Source organism: Opisthocomus hoazin, chromosome 3 (assembly GCF_030867145.1).
Source record: "Opisthocomus hoazin isolate bOpiHoa1 chromosome 3, bOpiHoa1.hap1, whole genome shotgun sequence".
Lineage (NCBI taxonomy): Eukaryota > Metazoa > Chordata > Aves > Opisthocomiformes > Opisthocomidae > Opisthocomus > Opisthocomus hoazin.
This window is the reverse complement of record NC_134416.1, coordinates 60,960,079-60,974,789: the sequence shown is the minus strand read 5'-3', so window position 1 is coordinate 60,974,789 and position 14,711 is coordinate 60,960,079. Positions and strand designations below refer to the sequence as shown.

The window sequence follows — 14,711 nt, the reverse complement described above, 5'->3', positions numbered from 1 at the left end:
CATAAAGTATATTTTTTTATAGTCATGCACATTTTCTAAGGAAAAAAATGACAGACTTCATAATTATAGAGAAGCTCTATACTAAAAACTGTACCACTGCATAAACAGTTTTATCACCAGAGGTAGTAAACCAAAGCAGGAAGTATTACAAAGGAGCCTGACCACACAAGAAAATCCTGGTAATATCCAATTCATTAACTACTAGTTTGCTTCAGCCTGGGGTAAACCAAGTTATGGACTGCAAGGACAAACCCCTTTCTTCATTTTTTTCCAGGCACTCTTGCCATGCATTAGCAGTGAGTGGCAGGGACAAAGCTTTCCCTCACAGGAATACAACTGTCCATCTATCTAGGCTCAGAGCCCTTTGCTTCGTGCAGTAAGAGACTCCCATTATTCTTTGCTTATCCTCTTGCTCCCAAAGCTGGTCAGACGAATTCTTTTCAGTTATCAAAATCTGCAGTAGCAGTGCAGCCTGATAACCTTTATAACATGGGGCGGTTTTCCTAACATGGCATGCTGCTGCCACAACACCCTCCACTATATTGCGTGCCATACTTATCTGAAATGAGGCGAAAGGCTATCAACAGTTGCTAGAAGTCATCATTCTTCACCAGCCTAGAAACACGAGATCACAGACAGGAAACCCAGGAACAGTATACGTTTAAGATTTGAAGACTTTCTCATGCTGTCATGACAGGGAATTCATCTGACCAGCGTCCGAGAGGCCCAGATCACTAAGCTGGCATTGGGACACAAAAAGAGTACGAGAAGGTTCAGTTTCTTCCCAGCTGAGTCTTTGCACCCTGGATGGATGGCCACCAGAGGAGTTCTGTGTACAGCTGCAGCATTATCATTAAGTTTCCCCACTCTCACGAGTAATTTCAAAAGCAGTTTTCAGGAATTCTAGTAAACATTAACACAGTAATTTGGACACCAAAGGTAGAAGCTTTATGTACCAGCTCTCTAAAATAATTTTAGAGGTAGACCAGGCTGTAGACATCGAAACTAATAATTAAAATTTAGATGGCATGTACATTTGATCATGTTCCACTTCTACCTAGATTTTCCATCTGTACAACAGGAAACGTATCTATGTTCACTCCTTAGAAAAATCCACATAAAAACCTCTGCATACAATGCCAGAATTATTAAACATTAAAAAATGAAGATGACGTGCAGTTAATATGTCTTGTTCAGTTGCTATTGTTTCTGTATATACTGTAAGGCAGGCACGAGCCTATAAGGAATGTAGAAAAGAAGCATGGGCAGTCATGTAATCAAAGACAACGTAACACATGTTGATATAACATATAAGCATATACACCAAAGGTTTGACCACATACCCTTCATGATAGAAATGCCTAACCTTTGCATGTATATTTGACAGTTTAACTACAGTCAGAACCGAACCCTACTGACTGTTGTAGTTGAGGCTTCCTAATGATTTTCATTATACGGCACCATTCAGCTGAGTTTTATAACTTTTAACCTCTCAGTCTGAAATTTTCCATGATGAATACCAATGGACATTGACGATCAGAAGAGAGAAATGAAAAAAAAAAACCCAAACCCAAAACCAAAAACCCCAAGCAACTTAGTGTTTCTATCAATATTTTAAGATGTCTGCTGTTCTGAAATCTACATTAATTTTTTCAGCATCCTGCTGTTAAGTCAGGGGTTCTATACTCCATTTCGTGGGCTCCATGAAAGAAACTGCATTTTCAGTTTTAAGTCTCAGAATAAAAGCTCCCTTAAAACAATAATCAAAAAAATTAATATTTTAAATGAATGGTCACCAGCACTTAAATACACACTCAATGACTGAAGCAGGTACAAAGTGACAAAAATAACACTAAAGCAAAAACAAAGAATATTCTTCTGGAAGAAAATGACATATTCAGAGTATGCAACACAACACTTGTGTGTCTAAGCCTTCCTCAATGCTGACCATTTGACTCCAGTTGAAGCTGGTGAGAGACAAAACTGCTCAGGACTTTTGAAGCACTTCTGATGACATATACCATATTCAGGCTGAAAAATGAGACATTCAAAGACAACACTCAAAAAATAATTTTCTGTCATGCTTCTGGGTCTCAGCTCCCTCTTCCAACTCGAGCAGTAAATTCCAGACTGATGACACTACAGAGTTAAGTTCACACCCAGGATTCCTGCAGCCACAGCAAGACTTACTATGCTTTCAATGTTACGTACTTGCACTTTACACTGACTAACAACTTCAGATCTTTACATAAATTACTACAGCAGAATCAGTAACACAACTGCTCCTATATTTCAAGTTATTTTTTCTCCTCCATGGTTTATGTTCATAATCTGTTTTGGAAGCTCTTTTTAAAGCAAACGCATGTTTCCTTCACAGGAAGGCTCCCTGTGTGCAGAGTTAATTAAAATGCGAGAAGACCTGGCTCCAGCTAGAGCATTTATCAGCACACCCGCAGAGGAAGGGCTACCCTTTGAAATGTTAAATACATTGCCAACCATCGATGGGGTTCAAGCAGGCTTTTGAAGTGCTCTGAAAAAATGTACACACCTGAGAAGAAAGAAAAAAAAAAAAAGACAGTCTATGATGACAGGATGGAGGACTCAGTCAAGTAGTTTATAAATTGAGAAAATTGTTAATGTGCATTTTGGGGATGAGTTAAAGAATGAGAATACCCCAATGCATTCACAAAGACTTAATTCTTCACTCAAATACCTTCATAATCCTCTTTATGAGTAGGTAAGAACTCTACCTCTATGTTAGTAAAGGGCTACAATAAGAGCTGATTTCCAACACGTAACATACAAAACAATTCCGACAATAAGCAGCTTTTGTACCATATATCAGTTATCTTTCCCAACTGCTACCAAAAAAAGGCCACCGAAAAGCTGACCTAAAACAAAACTGCTAATTTACTAAGTGCTTGGATTTAAGAGCTTTACGTTTTGAGTTGGATTCTCTTATGGTAAAGATGATTTCAAAACCTGAGTGATCAGTAGTTTCCCAGTCATAAACAAAGAAGGCAAAAAGTAACAGGAGTCAGCTGATTTGAAAGACAGCATTCACAAAAGGTCCAAGCAACTGTCTGCAAGATCTAACATAGCACAGAAGACAATTTTGGACCACAGCCAGTAACAAATAAAAGAAGGAAACGAAAAACAACATCATGAGATTTTATTTTTCTCCTGCTCTGGTCTGTAGTAGCAGTAAATATTCAATTAGTTTAATACTTCACCTTGACAAAGCATTTTCAGGTTGTTGAAAGTACCAATTTAAATAAGAAGATTGTCTCTTTTTTTAAGAGAGGGAGAAGGAAGTGGACAGTTTGAACCACCCTAAAAACAGACTACACTCTAGAGATGGAACAGACCAAGCAAAATACTGCTGTTTCCAAAATTTCTGCTCAAGTTACTAAAATTATTTTGGTTTGCTAGAAATCGTATTAGCACCATGTTCTTCTAGACCACACAAGACCAAGACATGGACAACCAGCCTCACTGTTTAATGAAAACATTCACCCAGAAATATCAGGTTATGGTCTTTACCTTAAAACAGTGACAGCAAATAATGCTGTGTCAACACAAGTAATTTTTTAAACAGAAATTCTTGCCCTCTTTCTTCAGAAGGTCATCTACAGAGTTCTTTTCTTAATATTTACAGAAGAATACCTTACAGGAAGGATTCAAGCATGTCCTGCAAAGCACTACAAATAAAAGTCAATTACATTTACTGTTACTCTACAAAATAACCTTGGGGCCTCAGAAAATAAAGTTTTTCACGTATGAGATCGTGTTATTTAGATTACACACAGTTTGAGAAAAATCACCTTCCACTGAGCACATGACTGGTACCTACCACCTAAGGTCAATGACTCAGTAATAAATTATTTGCTTAATTAAAAGTAAATATTTGAGTGATACTGATAACAAACACAGTTGATTAAGTTAAAGGCTTATGTCAATATAAGGTATTTGATATTATAAATAAGCAGCACACATATGCCTGATGTTATTCTGCGAATAATCAATACAATGCATATTAAGTGGATCAGGATTCAGCTCATAGATGTATTTCAAGAACTAATTGTGAATCATCAACCAGCTGCAGTATTGCTAGTAAGGTCCTCACAGGATCAGTAAACTTTTAGTCACTGATTAAAGACACCACTGTGAATAACGTTAGCTTATGAAAAGACTGAAGTGTGGACGAGCAATAACGTTGGAGAACAGCAACTCTCAATAAGCACAGTACAGTCAAATAATACTCCTCAATAAGCAAGGTCCTATTTCTAGAAGGTGATATATAGTAATTAGTAGTATAGTAACAATACGTACTAGTATAGTAGTATAGTAATAGTAATTCTGTATTGTCTGATGAACCAAGACAAAAAGTAAAAACAATGCTTCCTCCAGAAAATAAATAGAAACAAAACTACCATTCGTAGTGAGCATTGCCCACTTCTGAGATGTTGAAAAACTAGTTCACACAAGAGCCATAGGTGAAGAGCAGTTAGCTTTCAGGGACTATTTTTCAGCCTGTTCTCTTACAAGGAATGGAATAACCATGTGAGTTACAAGTACAAACAAGCTTGAGAAATCAAGTGTAGTATGAATGCCAACCAAGTAGAAGCAGAAGCTAAAGTTGGTGGATGGGACAGAGTACGTGTCCTACTCATTACTGAAATAAAGTCTCAAACAATACCACTGCTTGAACACTTTCTATGAAGATTACCTTAGTAATACTCTTGTATTATACTCTTGTATATTGAATTTTAACAAGAGTATTACTTTTAGTAATACTCTTGTTAAAATTCAAGCAACTTATTAATTTAGAGCATAGAGACTACTGGGAAGTAAAATGATTTCTCGCTTACATAGGTAGTTTAATGCAAAAATTCTTACTGGTCACTTCTGGACTTTAAGTCTACTTACTCATGAACTTTGATCTGCTCCACTGTCTGGTTGCTTACCTCAGGCTGATGAAGCAGCTACCAATACTAAAGTCTTTATGAGTCTAACTTTATCCCCTAATGCAGTTCTCTCTAAAGGACTGTAGAGATGCTGTATACTTATTTATTTGGTACTCAGTAGTGTCTTCAAATTGTTTTTTCTGACACAGGATTAAGAGAGATTAATTCAGCATTTCTTTGCACATCATGTAAACAGCCAGATCAAGTAAGTTTATAATTGTTCTTCTCTACTAGGCTTATCAGGATACAGAATACATAGGAAAAAAATTACCAACAGCAGAAATTCTGACTTTTAAATAAGTTTATTTGACCTTTAAAGGAACACAAAGTGAAGTACTACAGGCGCGCTTCAGATTCACTTTAAAGAGGAAGTTGAAAGGGGGGGGGGGGGGTGGGGAGGGAAACACAGAAGAAAACTTTTGCTCCCATACTCTTTCAGCCATCTTTATCTCAGAGAACCAGTCTAATTAAGAAAAGGTTACATTTCAGTGGCAGTCAAGGTAGTAGGATGTACTGATGTTATGCTGTGTAGGCTTGAGAAGGTTACATATTTGCCCCACACCCAATCTACATGTACCAGGTCATTCCCTCCTAGGGCGATATGTGGCCCCCTTAAATATTACTATAGTTTCCCCACTTAAAAAAAGCAAACAAAAAACACCCACAACAAAAACAAACCCACAACAAAAAGCTCAACAACACACCAACTGTACTGTTTCAATAATAATCAAGTTGGAAAGGCACTACTGAACAAACAAGCTCACGAACCCAGATGCCACATCAAGAGAGCAGAAATGGAGTTTGGAACAACAGTCTCATTACACCCTGGGTGCACTTGGAAACTCATGGACGCATCTGAGGGATTGCTACAGCTCCTGATCTGAAAGTAAGAAATCGGAAGCACTAAATCAAGCACAAACCTCCTGCTTCTTTATCAGTCTTCCATTAAGAGAAATTAAATGCTTTAGAGCACTGAAAAACCACAGAAAGTATAAGGATGTACAAACTATTCTTAAAAATAAGGAGAAAAATGTAATTACTAAAAGAAAAGATGCACGGCACTTATTTAAATGCAGTTCATTATCCAGTCTTTCTCCAAGTGCCAAGAGCTTGTGTTCCCCTCCCAGGGCTATTTCATCTACAGGCACAACCCAGATCAATAGGAACTTTAAGCAGTTCTCTTAAACAAACCAAAGCCATCAGAATTTACATGAAAGCACGGTGGTTGGTTGGTTGGTTTTTGTGCTCTCCCCCTAAAAAAAGTGTGAGAAGATACTCTGAAGAATTTGAGATGTCTGTTTTTCTTTCAAAATGTTAAATCCAAGGAAGAACAACTATTCAATCTGAAGCAGAATTATTGTCCTCTAGTTCCCATCTGGTTTTCTTCACAGGAATAAGAACTTTCAAGTGATAAAAGCAAAGCTCAAAAGTCAGTAGACCCAATGAATAAAAGCATCTGAAAGTCATCTTAAGTTATAGCCGATCCTTAATGCAGTCTTCCTGGTTGTTTATACATGACTATATTGCACAGCATCACACATAACAGTAGTAAACTTGTAGTACACTACAAGGTTCTTAAGTTTTCCTGCTTCAGCTGTGCTTATCCTGTACACGCCAAGGATTTTTTTCCTTATTCAGTTTTTAATATTAGGTTATTAAATGACCGGGGGAAAATGGACACATTACCAGTCATAAACACCTTCCACAGCATCTTGCCATTTAGAAAGGAAAACCAGACATTTTTTTCTAAATTAAAAAAATCCACACCACCTCTTTAACCACAGATTTGCAGATTATGAACTGGTTATTTCTGCCTATGCCTTTTATACAAATTATTATATTTTTCTGCATCTTAGATTTATAGTTCATACAAGAGCATAAAAAAATAAGTTTCTCTTTGCAAAGGCTGGTACATATTAGAAGCACTTAATATCTTGTTCATATCTCTCCTAGAGAGCAAATTAGACAAGTACAGCAAGATCAGAACAGGCAGGAGATAACACCATAAGTCTATTTTGTAATTCAAATGTCCAGTGAGTCAAAGGATGAAAAAAACCAATCTTGTTACAGAATCAATTAGACTTGCCCTGTTCTGAGGAAGCTTTAACTCTGTGAGATATGCCAGGATATAATCCAACCACATACTCTTGAAGGCTGGTTTAACTCACCTAGACGCCTCATGGCGATCTACCATGTTCTACAAGAATTTCAGTGCTCATGTCTGTATCCGCACAGACACACATGTGTATCTCTACCTGAAAAAGTATCATCTGGAATAGAAATCTATTCTTCAATCAATATGAAATGAATTCAAGCATGAGAAATACAAATGAGTACTCTCACTCAAGATAAAAAGCAGCTTGTTTCTGTTGTAGCTTAGTCCTCCACGTGAAGCACTCAAGAAAATGAAGATGATTATTAAGAAGGCACTGCCTAAGACCATGCAGTGCATTCTGTATTTGCTTGAAGATCCAGAATGACTAATTCTCCATAATGAAGAGAACTGTAGCATAACAGAGTTGATAATGTCTCCAGCAACAATCACAACCATTTTCAATAAAAGATTAAGTTGCTTAATATAAATTACATTTACACAGAAGAATAAGGATCCATGATCATCCCCACTTTTGGCAGTTTAACATAGCCTTCAATCTTCATGATGCAAAAATAAAACTCTTTCTATCCATTTTAATCTACATATACTCTGTATGTAGTTTGTCATATTACATGCATCAAAAAGTAGCCATTTTCAAATAATTAGAAAAGAGGGACTGGGAGTGGGGAAATGATATCTGTAGAGAGTGAGGACTCAATTTATTGTCAGGTTATTACAGATGTTTTTCAGCCTGCTACTTATATCCATTGCATGTATTAACCCAAATCACAGAAGGAACGTTCTCCTTTTCTGCAGCTTCTGAAGAACAACTAGACAATTTGCTTGAAATTACTGCTGAAAAGAGCTTCCTTTTTGCCCTTTATAGGAAAGAAGTCTTCTTAAAAGAAACTGTCAAAATTGTATTGCCTATCATAGAGAAAGTGGAAGACTTTTCAATTATTTTTATTTTAAAGGGGGGGGGGGTTGGGGGAAGGCTTTCTACTTTTAAGCAGCTTTATAAGCTCCAAAATGCCTGTTGTTCCCACATGAGGTAAATTCTTGCCCGAAATAAAGATAACAGTATAAAATTTAAAATACGACCCGGATTTGACTTACTACAGTAATGGTACTTTGGGAAAGAATAATTTACTATTCTTGAAACCTAACATTACTTTAAACATAATTCCTCAAACTTAAGTTTAAAATCCAAATATAAAATATCAGATGATGAGAAAACAATTCAAGTTTGACTTCAAACAGATCTTAACAGTTAGGATCTTCCACTACAGGTGACTGATGTTATGCCTTATGTTACAGATATTAATTGGATATTTTTGTCTTGTTTTTTTTTGATTCTTTGCAAAACTAAAAAGAAAAAAAAAAAAGTATTTTCTTATATACTTTTTAGTTATTCTCGTTCCAAACAGCACATCCTTCCTTCTTCATGCAGTTTATCCAGCAAAGCTTTAAGTCCTCAAACTCCTATTCAATCTTCACATGCAGACAAATCATGAGACACAGGAGTTTCACATATAGCTATACACTGCTACAGGGATAATATGAAATACCACTAATTCGTACACTTAACATGCTCATCCACTTTTGGAAGAGGCATAAATACGACATGCACAGGTCAGGTATGAGGCTGCACTTCTTCCAGACCCTGCACTTCTGGATATTTAAAAAGCAAACCAACCAACCACCGAGCCTTACTAATTTATTATATAATCACTCATAAAAGAAAATATCAAAAATATTTTTTTAAAATCATTGTTGTGTCAGACAGTTATAAGTAATGCAACAGTAAGACAAAGCTTCTGCCCATAAAGTGAAAGAGGTGTTGGTAACTGCAGCACAACAAATACCTTACAAGGCTGAACAATGACACAAAGCTGTAAATCTTAACCATAACTGGATGATTTAAATTATCTACAAAAGGCTGTTTTTATTAAGAACATAGTAATAACTACTTACATACATTTTCAATCTCTAAAAATAGATCTGCATCTTCAGTGAAAGACAGCTTTAGATTTCTTTTGGGCCACGGCACCAGTCAGTAGGCTGAATAACATCTGTTCTGTGCTTCATCTTACTGATCCATTCAACCCATCAAGCATCTACTCTAAGAAGAGCCTCTTACTGGACATTATAAAATATCCAAACCACACAGAATTTAAGGAAACACCAAAAGGCATGGTCAAGACTTCACCAATGCAAAATGGTAGCTCAGACGTTTCTGTCCTTTCTACTGGAGGGTGACAGCTTTGTTATCTTACTTGCACAATTCTGTTTCTCTACTATTATTCACAAGTCCGTGGAGAAGAATGATTTCCACATCATTCAGTGAAAGCAAAATGTTACTAGAAAAGGCTATCAAATAAGTTAAACTTGTCAAGCAGAGGGAGGGCCAGGTTTCCCCCACAGCTCAGCCAGGCTGTTGGACCAAAAAGAACGCATTTTTAAAAAATGAGTTGAACTTTCTAAGCTCAAATGGTACCTGACTTGAAAAGTAAGCTGAAGGAAGCCATGACTCAAGGGAAGAAAAAAAAAAAAAAAAAGGTAAATATTTCCCCAAATTGGTATCATTTCACTGTGTCAAAGATGCTAAAATGGAAAAAAAAAAATTCCCACAATACAACTATTATAACACAATGTACAACTACAGTTTTATTGGAGATAGAAAAACAAAAAACCCTCATGTATGAGTCACTGAAGGAACGTCAAAGTGTGGAAAGGGATGAACACGGGAACAAAATTTCAAACTGTATTTCTTCTAAACTGAGGGGGAAAAAAGACATGGGGGAAGGGAAAACAAACAGACAAATCCAGAAGTTTTACATACTCTGAAATTTCTGCAGTCAAGACGTTACAGTGGTAATGGGAGCTTAAAACAACAAAGAAGATATTAGCACAGCTTGTTTAATTAAGGCATTATGTTACATTAAGCATTTGTGCAATACACACCGATACACAAAACTTGTCTAATAACTGAAAGTTCATACTGCCTAAGTAACAGCTGCAGAGCCCGTCCTTGCACAGCAGTCAGAGCGTCCTAGCACTGCTACACATAACATGGAATAGAAACAAATAATTAAATATTACATGATTAAAAAATAAGCAAAATAAATCAAAGAATGGAAATCACTTAATGGCATTTCGCCCACGTTTAGCTGTTTTAACTGGTAATCTACAGAATAAAGAGAAGTTAAATACTGTGTATCAGAGATTGCTTTCAGTACACTTGAATAAACCCTGAAGGTAAGAACCAATTCCAACACATCCTGATGACTTCTGCTTACTGGTTTACTCCTCTGCCAGGAGTGCACACACACTTTATTATGATGCCATAAGTCACAATAAAAGCAGAAGAGCATTTGGAAAGACACGCAAAGGATTAGGGATTATAAAACCCATTTACTTTATTACATTGGTCAGCGTTTGCAGCCCATTACTTCAAAGTCCTGAAAATATCTGTTCCTACCAGTTATATATCCACTACCTACATGCCAGAACTACCTGGCTGCCAGGATCCTAAATCCCTCAATCCCTCCGCATAAACCTACAAGTTTTGTTGGATTTTTTTTTTTTGTAAAGATGAGACAGGCATATACAGGATGCAACAAGAGGGTGCAGCACCCTGGAACAGAAGTGGTGGTGCCCTCCCTGGTCCATAACTGAACTGGGCATTATCTACGGTGGTAGCAGAAAAACACTCCAAGCACAGAGTCTTATGCAGATACAGGGAAAGTATCTTAGCACATCGAGCTAAGCTAAATTCAGGTATTTATCAATAAGCATGAGTTGGCACTACGTAAAGGTTATTTTTAAAATAAGATTTATTAAGTTTAATCTTCGTACTCAAAATTTGTTTTGGGATGATAAACTTAAGGGTTTGCTGATGCAGCATACATAAAGAACATACAGAAATTTTAGTCTAAAAGCCACTGTCAGAGCAGAAATCCTTTTTGCACCACAGTTTAATTCTGACAACAGTCAACAGGTGTGTACTTAAGAAAATAAAACAGTAGTAAGGCATTACTTTTGTTCTACACCTCTGAGCTTTCAGGGATCTACTGCTTAGGAACTCACCATGCCTGGCAAGGCATCTTGGCGTTTCATTTCCACAAATTCAGGGGAGCTATGTTTCTTTGTATGTTTTACACACTTTTGTACATAAACATCAAACATGTCTAAATTTCACTATGAAGTCAATACTTAAATATCATGAAAGCAGCTACAGTGCCTTTCAAATGAAGAGAATTAGTATCTCCATTTTCACTCCCTCAATCCTTATATCGTTACTTTCAGTTTCTGTCAAACAGAAAAGCTTTTACTCCCAGCACTTTCAGTTTCAGTTTAGCAGGGATGTGCAAAAGAATGAGTTATGCTTGAGAAAGTCATCCAAAGTTAGGACAGCAACCAAAGTTAGGACAGCAACCAAAGTTAGGACAGCAACCAAAGTTAGGACAGCAACCAAAGTTAGGACAGCAACCAAAGTTAGGACAGCAACCAAAGTTAGGACAGCAACCAAAGTTAGGACAGCAACCAAAGTTAGGACAGCAACCAAAGTTAGGACAGCAACCAAAGTTAGGACAGCAACCAAAGTTAGGACAGCAACCAAAGTTAGGACAGCAACCAAAGTTAGGACAGCAACCAAAGTTAGGACAGCAACCAAAGTTAGGACAGCAACCAAAGTTAGGACAGCAACCAAAGTTAGGACAGCAACCAGGAGTCAGGGGAAATGGAAAAAGAGGAGACAGAGGAGACTGGAAGACGACAGCTATCTAGGAAAAAAATTATTTCTATCTATGGCTTGCTTCAACATTACATGAGCCTTAATTATACCACAATGGTTAGCGCTTTGTTTAAAGCCAATCCCCCTTCACTCCACTTACTCCCAAAATAGTTTAAAATACGAGAATGGAAATGAGAATTTAAATTGGTTCTATAAAGTGATTTGTAATGTTTGTACAGTTTCTAGGAAACCAGCAGGTAAAACAGGCTTGTAGAAGAGGGTGTTTGCAGTTGTCTGGGAAAAAAAAAAGACAAACCAGAAAACAAGACAGAAACCAAAGCTACAACACTGACCAAGCCCTGCAAATCTATGCAATAAATATGCATGTATGCATGCTTAAACAAAAAATCCTCACCTCTGAGTTCGCAAAAGCATCCAAAGAATTCTGCACAGATTAACATCTTCACTTATAAAATTAAAAGGAAATTAAAAAAAGAAAACACAAATAATACAGTGCAGAAAAATCAATTCAAGAAGAGGAGAAAGGGCTGGAAACCTTGAAGTGGACACAAAATAAGAAACAGCCAATTGTGGTGAAAAGCACGCTTTCATTTTATGTGGGTTCATCTTCTTGCAGAAGAGGAAAAACAAACTAACCCAAACCCAAACCGTGTTTGCTGTTATTCCAGTGCACCAGTAAAGCCCCTGCGTCAGTTACAGCCACCTGATACAGATACACCTATTTCTGTGGGAGGCACACAGAGAGATGATCTTGAGGACTTACCACACACCCCCACTTTCATAATTATTGGTTATGACAAAACGCATTACGTGTTTCCGAATGTAGGTTAGAGGGGAGCGTCAAAATATCGTGTGCAGCACATGAGCTGGGGGGAAGCTATGACAGGCAAGGATGTCTTAGAGAGCTGTTTACCAACACACACTAAAAAAAGCCTTTGAGACTTCATAATATTTTGCTAACTTACATGCACAACTCATCACAAAGCTGATTGTTTTCCTTTGACAAAAGGAGAATCAGTGTGGTTTTACAGGAAGGTTGTTTTCAAACATTTATAGAAGATTCTCTTCTAATATACTACTTATTTAGAGACTCTAGAGATTATTAGTGTTCTTACAACAGTGCATTTGTTTGCATACCCTTCTGACATCCAGTAGTAGCTCCTTAAAATATACACGGCATTTTCCTCTAAAATTTTGACAATATCCTCTAAACTTGCCACAGTTCATGTACAAGACATACAAGGGCAAACCAAAATTCAGCTATTACTTACAAACCTATATTTAAAAAAAGAAACAAACAAAGCCCGTACCAACACCACTGCTCAACTTTGTTTATTCTGTGATGGTGCTCTGCTGTCACTGCATTCACCATTTCCACTCTGCTATGCATTTCCTCCATGTTGATCTACAAAATATTCCTCCTCTCTCTAGCAAAGGTACGCTTTTTAGGTTTACTCTGCCAGGAAGACCTTAGGGAAAGGGAGCGAGTTATTTACCACCAGAAATGCTATAAAATATCAAGCGGATAATATTCTTCATTCTAAAAGACCTTTGTATACATCCTAAGTCTTTTCCTCTGTGCAGGACTGAAAACGATTACCTTGTGCAAGGCAATTTTGCTTTACTCCTTCTCTGACAAATAAACCCTTCCCCATTCTAAGTATCTCCCTCTTATCCAGAGCAGCATTTCCACATATTTGCAAACAGCATCACAAAGCACCTGCAGCTCTCCCTACATACAAATCAAACATTTATGTCAGGCCCTGATCTGCCAGGGCTGAAACAATAATCCAGCGTTTCCTCTCTGCAATATGGAGATCAAGAGAGTATTTTCCGATTATGACACAGATTTCATACAAAATTCAACACAGAGAGTCTTAGGAGTGTTAAGTTTCTTTCAGGGTGCCAAGGGTCAGAGATGGTTTATTTTTCAAATCGCACTGTTTCTGAACAGGTGTTTACTGCTCTGGTTTACTATGACAACCACCCATGTTATAGACGACATGCAGTATCTATTTGTTAGGATCCTGATCAAGCAATTACATTGCTCTTTAGAGGAAGGCCACCAACCATTATCTTTGCCTTCTTGTAGCCATACTGGTCACAACACACTTTCAGAGGTTACAGGAAGAAAAGCCTTGTAAAAATACGCTTTTTTAATGGAATATTTAAAATTTTAGAGTTAAATACCGTAACAGTTCAAGTATCAGAAGAAACATTTTACAAAGAATATTATTAATTCCATGGAGTAGGAACTAAATCTTCTTTCTCTTTCCTTTTACTGGCTGTACTGGTATCCTACAGGCTGGTATTTTATGGGAAATAATAAAAGCCCATGATTTGTTTTTTAGAATTGGAGCACTACAGTTTTGGCAAACATTGCTTATGCCTTTTGTGCGCTGCTGTATTTCTTATTTCCTCCTCCCCTCACCCACCAACAGGAACGAAGGTATCCAATAACATGGAAACACAGCTTTATCAAGAAAGACGCAAGACTTCCCAAAATCGAGAACGCACCTAGATAATCACCAAAACTCTGTACCAGGCAACTTTACGAAAACACACAAAGCACGCTAACGCAAAAGCAAATCAGTGTTTCCCCACTAACAGAAAACAGAGATGTACGACCACAGCAAAGAGGCAAGACATGCTCTCTCCTCAGACCATAAAAAAAAAAAAAAAGCAGCCCTGCAGTATGACTGTTCTGTTTCCTGCAGGAAATGAGATGCTTGTATTAGATACCCCCGTGGTTTTCATACTGTAAATGCATCAGCTGGTACGAATCCTCTGGAGAGGACTATTAACTAATGCTTAGAAAGAGCAGCGGCAGCAGCAGACCGCATACAGCGCCTCGAGAGAAGAGGGGGCAAAAGCTGGCAAGTCATCCCTAAAA

The 14,711-nt window shown here is 37.4% G+C and overlaps 1 protein-coding gene across 1 annotated transcript in view; it reads right to left on the bottom strand.

Moving 5' to 3' along the window:
- Window positions 1-14,711, bottom strand: part of GNAL (G protein subunit alpha L) — a 195,769-nt gene that overhangs the window by 179,527 nt on the left and 1,531 nt on the right. The gene's annotated exons all lie outside the window — the stretch shown is intronic.